Source organism: Dendrobates tinctorius, unplaced genomic scaffold (assembly GCF_039654945.1).
Source record: "Dendrobates tinctorius isolate UK_male_01 unplaced genomic scaffold, ASM3965494v1 ptg000003l, whole genome shotgun sequence".
Taxonomy (NCBI): Eukaryota; Metazoa; Chordata; class Amphibia; order Anura; family Dendrobatidae; genus Dendrobates; species Dendrobates tinctorius.
Window position 1 is genome coordinate 16,730,438 of NW_027361671.1, and position 13,846 is coordinate 16,744,283.

Here is a 13,846-nt window from a genome sequence, read left to right on the forward strand (position 1 = left end):
ACTTCACACATTATATCCACAGTTAGCACATCATGGAATTCACATTCAACTTCACTTGCTTCCTCAGCTTTCCCTACTTTGCTGACGCTTCTGTGCGACAAACATCTGGACCTAACCGTCTTACACTGCTCCCCAGATTCTTCCTGGTTTAACCATGCCATGATGACAATTCCTTCTGACTGTTTTACCCCAGACTTGAAATCATCTGCCACCCGGTTTGACTGCCTCTGGAAAAGCATCTGGCCCATCTGTACCGTTGCCTGCGAAGCTTCAACTTCATTCTGCTCCTCATTCCAACCGACTACCACCCTAAAGGCGTCTGCCCAGGCTAAGAGTTGCCACATCTTCTTCTTACTGTACTGGCCCACTGCAATGATGCCCAGTGACCATGGATATCGTGGGCTGCCACTGCTTAACATTGCGTGGCTGCCAAGCCTTCCTGAGCCTAGAGCCCATGAGGAAACTTTGGGCACTCTGGCCCCATCTGACTAACTTCCCTTCTGATCTAACCTTAACTCCCGGCAGCCCCTCCTTCACTAAACCCTATATTTACTTTCTACACTATACTTGGAACAGAGTGTACTAAAACACCCCCATCTTGTGGCCAAATGAGAGAACTACGCTTTCCCTATAAACCACTGTGCACAACCTATGCACATAGCAGCAACAAGATATAAGACAGTATACAAAAAGACAGCAGAACATATATACATTATAGATTTAACTTCTAAGATAATACACCAGTAGGTGTTGCAATACTCTTCCATATGAGTGGTAATACACTATAAGTGTAGCAGTACCATAACAACATTTTTGTCATACCCTTACAAAAGCAACCCAGGCTTCCATAATGCCTCAGCACTGCCACAGGTTGATTGCCTCCATGCCACACCTCATTGATGCATTAATTGATGCAAAAAGATCCCCGACAAAGTATTGAGTGCATTTACTGAACATACATTTCTGTAGGCCAACATTTCAGATTTTAAAATCGTTTTTCAAGCTGGTGTTATAAAGGATTCTAATTTACTGAGCTAATCAATATTAGGTTTTCATTGGCTGTAAGTCGTGATGAGCGAATATTCTCATTGCTCTGGTTTTCCTTAGCATGCTCGGGTGTCCTCCGAGTATTTTAGCATGCTCGGAGATTTAGTTTTCGTCGTCTCAGCTGCATGATTTGGAACTTGCAGACAGGCTGAATACATGTGTGGAATGCCTGTTTGTTAGGGAATTCCCTCATGTATTCAACCTATCTACAAGTCACAAATCATACAGCTGAGACGACGAAAATTAAATCTCCGAGCACGCCAAAATACTCGGAGGACGCCCGAGCAACGAGTATACTCGCTCATCACTAGCTGTAAGCCATAATCATCAACAGTAACAGAAATAAACACTTGAAATACATCATTCTGTTTGTAATGACTCTATATAATATATGAGTTTCACTTTTTGTATTGAAGAACTGAAATAAATTAACTTTTTGATGATATTCTAATTTTGTGAGAAGCACCTGTATGTTTCTTTACTTTGAGAGTTTGTAAACATCGTTGCACAATTTAGCTTATTTTATACTATTTGAATATTTTGTGTAGGTGCAATAAAATGTGTTCTTATTAACATGGTTCATACATAGCACATCAATGTTCTGCACAGAGCAACAGGTGTCATGTACCCCACCCTGACCTTCACGAAGCCTGGGGTAAGCAGCTGTCGCCCCACTCAAATACCAAAAATGGTTGTTTAGATTGTCCCATAGATGCAATAAGTCTCAAGGTCCTTAGAAATCTATATATCAACATCAGGATAAAGTATCAGTGACTTACATAGGCCAAATCTGTGTCCTGTAATCTAGGATACAGAGTCAAATTCAAGCATAGTGCTCTCATTATTAACACTTTCCACTAAGAAATTCCAAGATTTTGATATCTTAAGGTAGTTGTCCCACAATTAAGTTTAATTTTAAAAAATGTTTCATTAGAATGATTTGAAAAAAAAAACCAAAAACTGCTATGTGAAGACATTTCTGTTACATACTTGTTATGGCAATACCTGGTGTTATCTTGTTTCCAAACATGATTTAGGATGTGGCTCTGAAACACGTTTGCAATTTTAACTAGTTTTAGTTGATGAGGATTTTAAAAGCATGCAATAAAGAAGATTACTTTTACCAAGGCAAAGCGCTAGATGCTGTTGATATTGCTTTTGTAATTTATCTAATTTTGCTGTATGCTAAGAAATCCAAACATTGGGTCCCCCTGGGTTTGTGGGGGAAAGTAACTTATGTAACTTAATCCCTACACGCCATGGCTATTTTCCTTTTTTTATTTTTTTTCTCCATTTTCTCCAAGAGCCATAACTTTTTAAAATTTGCGTCAATGTAGACCTATGAGGGCTTTTGTTGTTTGCAATTCCACAATTGTTTTTGGTGTTTTTTATTTACCATGCTCACTCTATGGTAAAACAAATTTCTTAAGTCCCCAGGTCAATACAAGTACGCAAATACCAAACCTGTATAGTTTAAACCCTTCACCACATGCGCTGTACATGTAGTAATAATAATAATAATCTTTATTTATATAGCGCCAACATATTCCGCAGCGCTTTACAGTTTAACAGTTTCAAAACACAATTCATAAGTAACAACGTTAACAATACAATAATTAAAGCAAAATAAGATGACCCTGCTCGTGAGAGCTTACAATCTACAATGAGGTGGGGCAGATACAAAGTACAGGTGTGTATTTACAATGATGTATTTACAATGATGGTCCAGCCATCTTGAGGGAGTGAGGGATGGATGGAGATAGTGAATGGGCTACACACGCACACATACTGCACATGTCGTGTCTCTCCCTTTGATGTGGGCTCCGGCGCTGAACCCACATCTTTCCTGGCACTTGTCAGCTGTTTTGAACAGCTGACATGTGCACCTAACAGCCGTGGATGGAATCGCTATGCACCCAACGTTGTTAACTTGCTAAATGCTGCTGTCAATCTCTGATGGCATCGCTATGCACCCAACGTTGTTAACTTGCTAAATGCTGCTGTCAATCTCTGACAACGGCATTTAATGTGATCGAGCCAGAAGAGCATCAGTAATCCCACCTATCGGCACCCATGTCACATGACCTTGGGTTGCCAATGGGTTGGCATGACAAACCAGGGTCTGCAGCAGACCCCTGTGGTTGTCATTTCATGATTGCAATGACTGCCGCCTAGCAGGGTTTGATATGTGTGATTTTTTAAGTGTTTTTTATTTTCAGTGGGACAAAAGGTTGATTTGAACTTTTGGCCTTTTTTATTTTTTGAAATTAGAAAAAAAGTTTATCCCCTTTAACTTTATTTCATCGTCCTTTTAAAAAACTTGAAGCTGCGATCATCCGATCGCTTGTACTTTACTATACTATGTATAGCAGAAGTTGTGATCTCCTATGAACGCTGGCCATGAGCCATCATTCACAGGAGGATCGTAATGAATGGCACTGTGATCTTCTGCAGACTTCCGGATGTCATGACAACCAATTGGCGGCCTGGAATGAGGCGCTTCCAGCCGGCGCGTGTTAAATACCAGAGATTGACAGCGGGATTTAACTGAGTAACAGCCATGGGTGGAGCAGAGATTAAATCAGTCATTATCTGTGGGGAAAAATGCAGGCTCAGCATCGGAGCTTACAGTCAAGTCAGGGACATAACAGTGCCAGCTGATGCGGCCAGTGGCCTGGCTGTTGTTCCTGCCGCCGGCCCACTGCGTGCACAGCGGTTATAGTTTCGAACCCTCCTGGGATTTTTCTGTCCCGCACTGCAGGGAGATAAGCTGTCACGCCCCCCACGCACCCCATCCTCGCCCTAGCATGAGATCCCCCCCACAGCCACTCACAGCATTGCTTGGCTGCTCTCTTCTCTGTACACAGGACCTGGGAAGAGGTCAAAGGAGGGGAGGAGTCAGGGGGTCACATGATCAGGAGCCTTTGTCCAGACCCCTGATCATGTGACCCCTGACTCTGCCCCTCCTGTGAACTCATCACAGGTCCTGTGCGCACAGCCCTGCCTCTTGGTGTCTGCAGGACTCTGCTGTGCTGGTTGTCATGGTGCTGGATGAGGAAAGTATGTGTGGGGTCAGGAGGAGTTTACAGGGTAGATGTAGCAGAGCTGTGTGTGTATGAGGTGTGCGGAGCCGTGTGTGTACGAGGTGTACGGAGCGGGGCCGAGCCATGTGTGTGCGAGGTGTACGGAGCAGAGCCGGATGTGTGCAAGGTGTACAAAGTGGAGCTGTGTGTACAACATGTACGGCGCAGAGCCACGTGTACGAGGTGTATGGAGCGGAGCCGCGTGTGTATGAGGTGTATGGAGAGGAGCCGCGTGTGTATGGGGTATATGGAGCGGAGCCATGTGTGTACGGAGTGGAGCCATGTGTGTACGGAATGTACGGAGCAGAGCCAAGTGTGTATGAAGCATACAAAGCGGGCTTTTCCCACGGACACAGGTGTACACGGTGGAGCCCCGAGGAGCAATTTAAAACTCACACATGACGTTCCACCGGAAGAGAGATAATTTCATGAGGAGATTGTGATGGAACTAGGAATGCTTCAGATCCATCACCATGTCCTCCTCCAACAGCACAGACAGCAGGATCACCTTGGAATCGGGGATGCCGGCCATGTGAGCGGATCATGATATGTCCTGCACCAGGAGGCTCAGGTGGGCACTACAATGGGAGCCGGGCTGCTATAGTATCTTTATAGAATCTTTCTTTATTTCTTTCGCTCTTTTTCTTTCTCTGTTCTTTCTTCCTGATTCTCTGCTCTGTCTTTCCCTCATTTTCTTTCTCTCTCTCTGTTCTTTCTTTCTCTCTCTAATCTTTCTTTTTTCTTTCTCTCTCTCTGTTCTTTCTTTCCCCTCTTTTTTTCTTTCTTTCTTTCTTTCCTCTCTTTCTCTCTCTCTGTTCTTTATCTGTCTTTCTCTGTTCTTTCTTTCTTTCCCCTCTTTCTTTCTCTCTCTATTCTTTCTTCTTTCTCTCCCTGTTCTTTCTTTCTCTTTTGCTCTCCTTTCTTTCTCTCTCTCTCTCTGTTTTCTTTTTTCTCTCCCTGTTTTCTCTCTTCCTTAGTGCCAGTCAGTGTGCCCATAATGCCAGCCACTGTGCCCTCAGTACCAGTCAGTGTGATCAGCAGTGCTAAAGTTGAGTCAACTTTAATTCATGTCAACTGGCTGTAAGTGTGGTTTAGTTATTGCCAACACCTGTTAGGTGCCACAGGTGAGTTACAGGTGCTGCTAATTACACAAATTAGAGAAGCATCACATGATTTTTCGAACAGTGCCAATACTTTTGTCCACCCTCTTTTTATGTTTGGTGTGGAATTATATCCAATTTGGCTTTAGGACAATTCTTTTTGTGTTTTTTCATTTAAGACAAATTAAATGAAGGTAATAATAACAAAGAATTTGTGTTTGCAATCATTTTCAGGAAGAAACTGAGTATTATCTGACAGAATTGCAGGGGTGTCAATACTTTTGGCCACAACTGTATGGACACACCTGGGTGGGCCATTTATAAAGATGCAATCAAAAATGGCCGACTTCAAAATGGCCACCATGGGCACCACCCAATTTGAAACGCTTTCCCCCTCCCATATACTAATGTCCTACAAACAGTTGATATCACCAAACATTCCCATTTTACTTAAGTTTATCCATATAAATGGCCCACCCAGTATTATATTTTTCTTAAGAAGAACTGTATTCTACAAACTAGGCCATATTTTGTTTAATCTTTGTGGGGGGTTCTTGAATCAGTGTGTCATCCGTGTGTCATCAGTGTGCCATCAGTGTGTCATCCAAGTGCCATCAGTGTGTTATCCGTGTGTCATCAGTGTGCCCTCAGTGTTTCATCCATGTGTGATCAATGTGACATCCATGTGTCATCAGTGTGTTTTCCATGTGCCAGCAGTGCATCATCTGTGTGTCATCCATGTGTCATCAGTGTGCTATAACTGTGCCATCAGTGTGTCATCTTTGTGCCATCAGTGTGTCATCATTGTGCCATCAGTTTGTCATCCGATTGCCATGAATGTGTCATCAGTGTGCTATCAGTGTGTCATCTGTATGTTATCAGTGTAACATCAAAGCGTCCTCAGTGTGCCATCATTGTGTCATCCGTGTGTCATCATTGTGCCATAAGTGGGTCATTCGAGTGCCATCAGTGTGTCATCAATGTGTCATCAGTGTGTCATCCATGTGTCATCATTGTGCCATCAATGTGTCATCTGTCTGTCATCTGTGTTTCAGTGTGTCATCCATGTGCCATCCGTGTGCTATTCGTGTGACATCAGTGTGTCATCATTGTACCATTAGTGTGCCATCAGTGTGTTATCTGTGTATCATCAGTGTGCTATCTGTGTGTCAATGGATTGTCATCAGTGTGCCATCATTGTGCCATTAGTGTGTCAGTGTGTCATCCATGTGCCATCCGTGTGCTATTCGTGTGACATCAGTGTGTCATCATTGTACCATTAGTGTGCCATCAGTGTGTTATCTGTGTATCATCAGTGTGCTATCTGTGTGTCAATGGATTGTCATCAGTGTGCCATCATTGTGCCATTAGTGTGTCAGTGTGTCATCCATGTGTCAGCAGTGTGTTATCTGAGTGCCATAAGTCTGTTATCCGTGTGCCATCAGTCTGTTATCCGTGTGTCATCCGAGTGCTATCAGTATGTCATCTTTGTGCCATCAGTGTGTCATCAATGTGCAATCAGTGTGCCATCAGTGTGTCATCCTAGGACAGCATGGTGGCTCAGTGATTAGCACTGCAGCTTTGTAGCACTGGAGTCCTGGGTTCAAATCCCACCAAGGACAACATCTCCAAGGAGTTTGTAAGTTCTCCCCATGTTTGCATGGGTTTCCTCCCTGTGTTTGGGTGGGTTTCTTCCGGGGACTCCGGTTTCCTCCCACATTCCAAAGACATATTGATAGGGAATTTAGATTGTGAGCTCCATCGGGGACAGCGATGATAATGTGTGCAAACTGTAAAGCGCTGCAGAATATGTTAGCGCTATATAAATATTATTCATTTATTTAGCTGTGGGCCATCAGTGTGCCATCAGTGTGTTATCCGTGTGTCCTCTGTGTGTCATGAGTGTGTTTTCAGTGTGTCAGCTGTGTGCCATCAGTTTGTCATCAGTGTGCTATCAATGTGTCATCAGTGTGTCGTCATTGTGCCATCAGTATGTCATCCAAGGGCCATGAGTGTGTCATCAGTTTGCTATCAGTGTGTCATCCGTGTGTTATCAGTGTGCCATCAATGCATCATCATTGTGCCATCAGTGTGTCATCATTATGCTATAATTGTGCCATCAGTGTGTCATCCATGTGTCATTATTGTGTCATCAATGTGTCATCTGTGTGTCAACAGTGTGTCATTAATGTGTCATCTGTGTGTCATCAGTGTAATCCATGAAAGGAAAAAGGGTTTGGCACCACTGCAACCACCACAACCCCAGCGTTAAGCTTGGGGATCAAATCACACACCAAAAATAAATGCCATAAACCCAATAAGAATGGGTGCTCAATCCAAGAGGCAACAAGTCCAATATCTAAGCAAAAAAGAAGAAATGAAGGATGGCACTCACCATTCAAATATTGTAGATTTTATTGAATGCTAAAAAGCATCGGCACGGAGCAATGTGCTAGGCACGGACTACGGCCGTTTCACGCTTCTGCATTTCCTGATCAGGATCCTTTGACCTCATGATTCTCATTTGGTCTGACATGCACTGTGAGCTGTGAGATCTTATATAGACAGGGGTGTGGATTTACAAATCAATTCTATATGGGTTTAATTAAACACAGCTGGACCCCAATGAAGGAGTAGAACCATCTCAAGGAGGATCACAAGGAAATGGACAGCATGTGACTTAAATATGAATGTCTGAGCAAAGGGTCTGAATACTTATGGCCATGTGATGTCTGTTTTTCTTTTTTAATAAATTTGCAAAAATGTCTACATTTCTGTTTTTTTCAGTCAAGATGGGGTGCAGAGTGTACATTAATGAGAAAAAAATGAACTTTTTTGAATTTACCAAATGGCTGCATTGAAACAAAGAGTGAAACATTTAAAGGGGTCTGAATTCTTTCTATACCCACTGTAGATTGCTCTGTAATGACTCTATAAAATATATGAGTTTCACTTTTTGTTTTGAAGAACTGAAATAAATCAACTTTTCCATGATATTCTAAATTTCTGAGATGCACCTGTACTTCTATACTTGGAAATGTTAAACACATACAGTACGTGGACGTCACACGAAAGGCACACTGATGTCATCCGTATGCTGCATGTGTTTTTCACACACCCATAGACTTATATTGACCTTTGTCATCTGTGCTGCTGGAAAAGAACGGACATGTGCATAGCAGCATAGATTACTATGGGTGCGAGTGGCATTTGTGAAAAAAAGCCAGCTGTCACACGTACTGCTAACACGGACATGTGATGAGGCCGTACACTGTGGTAGACCTATTAATTGCAGCTTTGTGTATTTCCCAATTGAAGACATTAGATGACGCAACATACATGACCATTTGTGTGACCCTAGGTGACTTTTAACCTTTCAGCAATGATAAGACTTTGGCATTATCGCCTCACACACACATTTTGGGCAGTGGGATGATGATGAGTAAATCAGTGTAACCCATCAACAAGGTGCTCATTGCCTATATCCTCATATTGAGAATTGCTTACCGTACCGTTATGTGGCTGGGTATACGAATATCATCCACACAGCAGAAAATGAGCCCAGCAACCCACGTAGTGTGAAATGTATGTAATCATGAATATATCTACACATCTATACAATAAAAGAACATGACTGTTTTGTATTACGCCATTTTTATTTTTTTACGAAACTAAATATTAGCAAAAGATAAATCCTGGAAAAATGATTTATTAATAGTGTAGTAATCTTTTTGATGTATGGCAGGAATGTACATGGCATGTGTCTATGACAGGTGGCTCTTCGGTTCCTCTACTCTTGAAACCGCACATTCAACAGTTGCTTTGTAATAAATGGAGGCTGAACAGATATGATTTCTAAAGCCAAGTTCCCACATTGAGTATTTGGGGAGTTTTTGATGCTGCATATTTCTGGAACGAGTAAAGTTGAGTTTTCTTGAGTTTTTTTTTATTGACTTTTTAGTACACTTTGCTTACAGGCATTTTTATAGCTTTTTTTTTCCGCTGCTGTTTTTGTCTTTTTTTAGTATGTTGTGTTTTAAATTAAACTATTTTGTATTGGAAACATCCTGTTAGTTAGCCTTGATAAAACTTTACCGATAAAGTCATGTGCGGATTTGATGCGTTTTTAATGCATTTTCGCTGTGGAAACACAATAAAAACGCATGTTTGCATTTTATCTGCAGATTTTTTCATCTTATTGTAATCTATGGGGAAAATCTGACAATATAATGCATATTTACATCAAAAAGAAATTGACATGCTGTGGATTTCAAAATCACATGGAAAGTCAATTTCCACAGGGTAAAATGGAAGTTAAAATCTATATAAACTTCATCCTCTGCGTATGCATGTAATTTGCATATGACTATATATCAATAAATACCAGGAAATATAAAAAAAAACATTAGTTTGAAACATAACGTACCAACAAGAATCAAAAACGCGATAAAAACACATGTAAAAAAATAAAAATGCCGTAAAAAATGCAAATCACCTAATTTACTTTACATTGGTAGAAATGTTGCAGAAAACATAAAAATATCACCAAGAGCTCATCGCGGGAACATAGACTAAAAGTTTTCAAATCAGTTCTAAAAAAGTTGACAGTGAAAAGCACAATCAATAATGTAAGATAAGGGAAAGAACGGTAAATGCGTATGTGGAGAAAGATGTATGAGGGCAAAACTTCACAGACATGGTGCTAATGGAGTTTTATGGTTCGACGTTACAAAGAGAATCTTCCTTAGAAGACTTCCAGGGAAAGCAATCGCCATTAGGTCTTATTCACAGGTCTAGTGCAAGGGTTGGGCTCGTCCCTTCTGGAGGAAATGAATGTTTTTGTACCATTTGTCGCAATTCTATCCAACCAACTTCCATCTATCGTACGACGCTCGCTGCGTTGTTTTTTTTCCCGCGTGGAGTGATTGTGCCATTGATTATTTCTATGGTCTGTCATCTACCACTTTGACTGAAAACATGGGCATGTAGAAAAGCCCTAAATCATAAGATAGAAAAGAATTTTTTTTTTCTGTTGGATTCTTAAATGTATAAAAAAAAACATTTCTATAAAATTGGAGATATACAGAGGTACATAGGACCCCACAGACAGCTATAGGGGCTTTTTCCTAGCTCCATACAGCTCATAGATAGCAGGAGCCAAAGTCTGGAATCAGGCAGCTTCATTATGGATTAATCCTCAGATTGTCCATAGATAATCATAATTATTGCATGGCACGTACATTACATGTCAGCTAAGATGCTCCAAATACCACTGAACTATGGAAGAAATCATCCTTCCCTGTTTCTATGTCTACATATCATAATGAAGCTTTTGTTCCCCCCAAGTGAGATAGTCTAACGTTTTCACCCTAAGTAACACTCTCATTATTGCACAGAGGTAGCAACACTGACTTTGTGAGATTTAGGAGAGCTACGTTTTTTCTCAGCCAACACTAAATATTGGAGCATGATATCCTCGATATTTATGTAGAATAATAGACAAACCTAATGTGTTATCTTTATTCTGCTATCACAATTTACGAATTACGGTATGTGGCCGCCAAAATATAAAACCAAATTCAGTTCCGCTCTTTCAGCATGGATCTGATGTTAGTAGGGTCGGGTTCAGACTAAAAGATGAAAAACTGTCCCCGTTCTATCCAAAAAAAAGTCAGACAATTTTCATCCACATTGTCATCCTCCGGGTGGCCTCCATTATTATACATCAACATTTTAAAATGCACAAGATGAAATACAGTTTCCTTAATAATAATAATAATAATAATAATAATAATAATATTATATCCGTAAAAATCATACACAGAACAGATAACCCAAATGGGATCTGATTTTTTTTTTTTTTTGCGCCACCATAGAATGTTTTTACACGCTAACACTAGGTGTGTGATGTCGATTTTTTGCTCATCTGAATGAGCCCTAATCGTCATTAATTAAAAGCACAAGTATTTTCTTTTAAGCCTCCCATAAATACAAACATATGTATTTAGGGTTAGGGTTAGTCCAGGGTTATGATTGCAGAGAAATCGGCGGCACCATATATGTCTACGGCTAAATCTAAATTTCTTCCATCGATTTCAGTAAATATCTCGCTACTCTCCGTTGCTGAGCGTCTTCTTGCCATTTGTGTTGATGAGCAAAGATTTTATTTTTCCGCTAATTGAGAACTAATGCATTTTATTAAATCCAGATTGCAAGAAAGTTAAAAGAATCCATTTTTGGAACAGACAAAGAGCGGTTTGTGGCATACGATATTTTTTATGTTTATATAAAAAATTGGTAATTTCCATATGAATGAAAGGAACAAGAAAAAAAGATACCACTTCGGAAAGTAGGTTCACAAGCTAACTGCAAAAAGTGCAAAAGGTTTGTGAAAAGAGACATTAGTATACATTCAGAGAAATGAAGCAGAGCTGAGTTTGTCGATCAGCAGAGCATATCTGAGTATTATGTTATGTTTTCTATGCTTTTTTCTCCCTAGTATTGTAAAATGCACAAAAGGCATCAAATGTCAAATTCAGCTCTACTACATAGATAGTCAGTAACAGGTAGGCTCCATGAGCACCGTGGCAAGGATCAATTATTAGTCATTATTTTAATAGAATTGCATTATGAAAAAACTTACCAGTGCCCTGCTTCCCCAGGAAGACGCGCCCTGCAGCACCTGCTGAGGGTCTTGTTGATCAAACTCTGACAGGTAAAAAAATTCCTGTATAATAAAGCCAGACCAGCTGGCTTTGAAGAGAAACCCCGCAGTACGGGTTCTGTTGCCTCACTATGTATCTTACATGAGGACAGTAGCTTTTTCCCCTCTAGCTGATGACCTGTAAGAAGCGAGATTCCCTTGCACAAGTGTCTGGCAGGCCCACTACCACCTGCTCCTGTCAGTCCAGGATAAATTTAGCTGTTAAAGGTATCACTGACAACCAGACCTTTGTCAGCGCTGGCATAAGAACACAAGATTACTGCCCCTAAAACATATGCCACGGCGAACATGGAAAACAGGATCTCTGTTTTTACAATCTATCTATCTATCTTTTTTGTATTATTACTATTAACTTATTTATTTACTGCAGGGTATCTGCTCATTTTCTTTTTATCCTTAGGTTTCAGTTGTTGATGACCACAGTGTGAATGTGCACCTATATATTGCACTTATACCAACATGTGGTCCAGCTCATTTCTTTGGTTTTGCTTTAGGTTTTTTTGTACTTTGTACACATAAGCAAAGCTGCCACCAGGAATTTCATTGCCCAATACTTGCAAAATTTTCTATTCCCCTTGAGACTCCTCTCAGGCTCCACCCCAGCTCTGTCTCCAGCCCACAAACTTTCCACAGTTCCACCACCCACTTTTGGAAAAACTCCACTTCTCCACCACATCCTCACCAATTGCACATTAACAGTTCCAATCGAACACTGAATCACATACATAGCCATTAGCTTTTGATTCGGACAAAAACATTTTTAAGCCATCACCACAGCACAATAGACTCTTTAGGACGGGCCCTATTCTACTCTAACCTTTTAAACATTTGTTATAATACTCAATACTCTTTTTTATTTATTTTTCTTTAAAGAAATGTTTCATACAGATTTTTGAAAATGATCAATAATGACACTTACAAGGAACAAATATTGTCACACCGTAGCTTTGTAAATTGTGTACAGGTAATACAGTGACCACCAGTGCCACTATACACAGGAGCTCTGTATATAGTGTACAGGCAAAACGGTGATTAACAGTGACATTTTACACAGAAGCTCTGTATATAGTGTATAGTTTACAGGTAATACAGAGATCATCAGTGACATTATACACAGGAGCTCTGTATAAAGTGTTTAGTGTACAGGTAATATGGTGATTAACAGTGACATTATACACAGGAGCTCTGTATATAGTGTATAGTGTACAGGTAATACGGTGATTAACAGTGACATTATACACAGAAGCTCTGCATATAGTGTATAGTTTACAGGTAATACAGATATCATCAGTGACATTATACACAGGAGCTCTGTATATAGTGTATAGTTTACAGGTAATACAGAGATCATCAGTGACATTATACACAGGAGCTCAGTATATTTGGTCGGTGTACAGGTAATACAGTGATCACCGGAGACATTATACACAGAAGCTCTGTATGTACTGTCAGTGTACAGGTAATACAGAGATCACCAGTGACATTATACACAGGAGCTCTGTATATTTAGTCAGTGTACAGGTAATACAGTGATCACCAGAGACATTATTCACCGGAGTTCTGTATATAGCATATAGTGTATAGTGTCAGTGTACTGGTAATACAGTGATTACCAGTGACATTATAAACCAGAGCTTTTGTATATAGTTTATAGTGTACAGGTAATAAAGAGATCATCAGTGGCATTACACACAGGGGTCCTGTATATAGTGTATAATGTAATTGTACTGGTAGCAGAATGACTCATCAGCAGACCACCTCTACAGTATATACAAAGTTATCTAGAGTGCCGCTTCCAGAGCATATTCCCCACCTTTTCCCTAACCTCTATACTATGTCAGATGAAGAAATAAGCCACCTAATGGCACATTGCACAGTAGTAGGACCACCTG

The 13,846-nt window shown here is 40.5% G+C and overlaps 1 protein-coding gene across 1 annotated transcript in view; it reads right to left on the minus strand.

Moving 5' to 3' along the window:
• Positions 1-11,999, minus strand: part of MEF2C (myocyte enhancer factor 2C) — a 351,699-nt gene extending 339,700 nt beyond the window's left edge. Inside the window, exon 1 of the mRNA XM_073586067.1 lies at positions 11,874-11,999. The gene's annotated coding sequence lies outside the window, so the exon portion shown is untranslated. The remainder of the gene's footprint in view (positions 1-11,873) is intronic.
• Positions 12,000-13,846: the final 1,847 nt, after the last annotated feature.